Below are 4,064 nucleotides of genomic sequence, written 5' to 3'. Positions count from 1 at the left end.
ATGACACCTAGGGGTGGAGCACAAAAAAGGGACAAAACTATGGAGATTTTCTTCAACATTGCGTGGCTCATATGGCACTCTGCAAAGTTACCTGTAAGAGCATGATGGAGCAATAGAATTATTAACTCGGTCAAAAACACTTTTCTCTGAGAGTCTGATCTCTCTATTCTAGGAGGAGGTATAATAGGCTTTCAACGATTTACTAGCTGGAAGGTGGAATGTAAGATGTGAACGCAATGCGGCAAAGCATAGAACATTAGAATCATTTTTTTTTTTTTTTTGTAGAATTATCCCAATTACATGCTTTCCATTTCTCAAAAAAAAAAAAAAATTACGTGCTTTCCAGGTAATGCTTCATAGGTGTATTTTCAAGGGTTTAGTTTACTTTTTAATTTTTTTTAATGAAAAATTTTCACATCAGTTACTAATTAAATAAAAAGTAAAGATTAAAACCTACTAATAAAGCAAAGAATTGCCTCGTCAATATGATCCTCGTTGATGCCGATGGACGAGCTTGGACACCTGTTCAGAAAACAAGAAATAAGAGTGGAGGACACTAGAGTGGTGTTAGCCAAAGGCCTTCCGATGCTTAAATTAGATAAAGAGTCTCTAGTATATGCTGTGTTATCAAATATTTTATGAGAGTACTTACTTGAGCTAGTTGGCTTTATATAGCCTAGCCTTGGATTAATGCACTTGTCCGTTGCACCTGAGTGGATTATAGCATTGATGGAAATGGAGTCTCTCTTTGAATAAATGTCTGTAATGCCCAGGCGGCTCATCAAGGCCATTGTAACAGCCCTCTTGCCGTTGCCCCATTATTAACAGGTTAATGGAGTCATTTCTATCTTTAAAGTGTCCGTTTTCGTCTTTCATAATGACGATCAAAATGCGCTTATGGTCGTCCATGTTGATAGACAACCATTCACTCACATATTCGTCAGTTGCCCCCCTCTTCCATTCTCGTCTATGTCATGGACGAGAACTGGAATATGATCAGAGGTGACGGTTCGCATCTCTTCGTTTCCCGAAGTTCTTTTGTCCCAATAAATGCAATTCAACCTCCTTGCCAGATGACAAACACGTGTCCCTATTCCATTTATGGTGTGTGTGAATTTTTCTCGGTTTTGGCGCGCCTTAATTTTGGTTTTCCCTTTTTTAGAATAAACGGTTTCCTCTCCTTTTGCCTTATTTTCTCTGCGCCTGAAGCTTCGGAAGATTTTCAAAATTCAAACTTTTTCCTGATAAGGTCCCTCTTCTTCATGCTTACTTGATGGTTAATTTTGATTTCGTTAGACAAGAGTGCCCCTTGATTTCTTTTTTCGTTTCCAGATTAGGGGTCTTTCTTGAGTATTCTTCTGGTCGGCGTCCTCAGGTTGGTTTGTTTATATCTCGTTTCACTGCACTTAAACCTGTTCTACTCTCCCTTTATCCTTTGATTCACCATTCTTTGATTAGACACCATCTAGGGATGACCATAGAATAACAGGAAGATGACGTTAGGTCGAGCGAGTTAGAGACAGGGCTATCGTCGAATACTGAGTCCCTATGTAAGGAGGTTGACATGGCTGTGTCTAAAGAGCCCTCGTCTTCCTCTTGGACTCCTTTGCATGCCCTTTTTGAATCTTGTTCTTTGAAAGAAAAGCATTTGAAAGGATTTAGAAAGAGATTCCAATTTCCCAATGGTACCACCATTCGCTTGCCCCGTTCCATCGAGAAAGCTTGTAATTTTGCCCACAAGGAAGTATGCTTTTATGAAGCCGCTTTTCTATGTGATCTCCGTTTCCTGGTCCATCCATCTGTTATGCAACTTCTTGCTAATTTCCAAATTGCCCCTGGTCAATTCGTCCCTAACACATGGAGGACGATCATAAGCTGTATGTCGATTTGGATGTCTGCCTGCGAAAGGGACATGATATCGTTGAATGAGTTCTTGTACTTATACTGTCTAAAACCTTCCACCCATTATGGGTATTTTAAGCTTTTGCCCTAGGATAGGAAATCTAGGGTTGTCTTTGGTTTCCTTCCTCCTTTCGTGACTAGAAATCATGATATTTTTTCATCTCTGGAACTGGTTGGGAAACCATGTCTGACGACCTCTAGGGTGTAGTCCCAAGGTTATTGTGAAAATGGGAAGTTCCAGCACTTGGTGTGTACATTCATCATTTTTTCTTAATTTCTTCGTCAAACTGTTGCATGTATAATAATGTTTATCTCCCGATCTTTGTAGTTTCTGATCGTCTAGAGTTGGAAAATCAACATCATGAACGGGTTTGAGTTGCCCTTGCTTTCGCCCGAGAGATTGAGGATTTTGACGATTTGGTTGACCCTTGTCACTTGTTCGATTGCTGTCTTGGACCCGAGCCATCGGATTACGTGTTAGAGAAGATTCGCAGAGAGGAAAAGAGTAAGTTCATCCCTATAAGTGTTTTCGGCATCCTGTATAACTACTTACTTCTTTTTATCAGTAGAAATGGCCACTAGGTATAGTAAGGAGAAGTATGCTTGTATCAAAGGAATGAAAAATGAACCTTTGTCTCAATTTGCTACCGATTCAAAGAAGCGAAAGTTAAATGACGAGAAAGGTGATGTTGTGGTTTCTCCATCAGTGCAAGCTATCCCGCCTTCTCCAACCTCGTCTCTGGAAGTTACTTCTTTTACTCCCCCCACCACCCACTCAAAGGGAAAGGGCAAGGTTGGGAAGAGTATCTGGGACGACTTGGCTATGGCCCTTGGATGAGCCCATAATGTTGTCACTGACGACGAGCTCAAGGGTTTGATGTTTGTTCCTTCCCACGAGCTGGTCAGTCGTCATATCCACAAATTAGTGCAGGTATGACTTTTCTTTTTTCTTTTTTATGTATATATCGAGCTTAGTGTGATCTTCCATCTTTCTTATTGCAACATGTTTCCTTTTTTCTTTACAAGACCTCGGGGAATCTTTGCGATTAACGACGGATTACCTTAGCACTGAGGAGAAGGTCATGGTGGCCAACTCTAAGCTGGAGGCTGTTGAAGCATAAAGTTTGAAGTTGAGAAAAGACCCGATCGCTGCTATGGACAAGACAAATAGGGCAAATGAGAAGATTAAGGAGCTCAATGAGGCCCTGCGAGTGGAGAAAATGCTGGTCGTGCAGAAAGACGAGGAGATCCAAGCTACTCTTTGAAAACTAGCGGTGAGTGAGAGAAGGTCATTCAACAGTTCACACAGTCTGAGCAATTTTCTAATCTCCAGTTCGTCCAGTATTTCAAGGGCTTTGAACTTCTGCGGAGGTGGACGATGAAGCAACACAGTCTTGTCGTGGATTTTTTGAACCTCGAATTTGAAACTATAAACACATAAATTCTTGTTGACGAGGCTAAAGAGCAAGAAGAAGAAGATGCTGCTAGAGGGAAAGATGTTGCTGTTACTGAAGGGACGGATTTGGGCCGAGGGGACGAGGCTGTTTCTCCTTCTACTTAGTATAATTTTACTTTATTTTCTTAACGCTGGTTGCCTTTCTGTTTTGAGGCCTCTTTTGTTTAAGAACAATGGTTACCTCTTTGTTTTGAGGTTTATAATGCTTTAGCACTTTCTTTGAAACATTTGCTTTAGTCGAGCTTTGTGTTTATCAGTGCCTTCTCACATGATTAAGGTCTTTTTGTAGAAATAATTACACCTTTGATCGTGATGACCTTATACTTGGGAATTTCATGTTTTGAACCCGCAAAATTTTTACTTCTTTTCTCATGAAGTTTTTCTTTCCCCATCATTGGTAAATCTAAACTCATCATTGGTAGTTTAAGTTTTACCATGAACTATATAATTTAAACTCGTCATTTGTAGATTGAGTTTTTACCATGAGTTATATGATTTAAACTCGTCATTGGTAGACTAAGTTTTTACCATGAGTTATATGATTTAAACACGTCATTTGTAGACTGAGCTTTTACCATGAGTTATATCATTTAAACTCGTCATTGGTAGGCTGAGCTTTTACCATGAGTTATATCATTTAAACTTGTCATTGGTAGACCGAGTTTTTACCATGAGTTATATGATTTAAGGACTTTCACCAATATTA

Source organism: Quercus lobata, chromosome 10, assembly GCF_001633185.2.
Source record: "Quercus lobata isolate SW786 chromosome 10, ValleyOak3.0 Primary Assembly, whole genome shotgun sequence".
Taxonomy (NCBI): domain Eukaryota; kingdom Viridiplantae; phylum Streptophyta; class Magnoliopsida; order Fagales; family Fagaceae; genus Quercus; species Quercus lobata.
Note: the sequence above shows the minus strand (reverse complement) of the source record.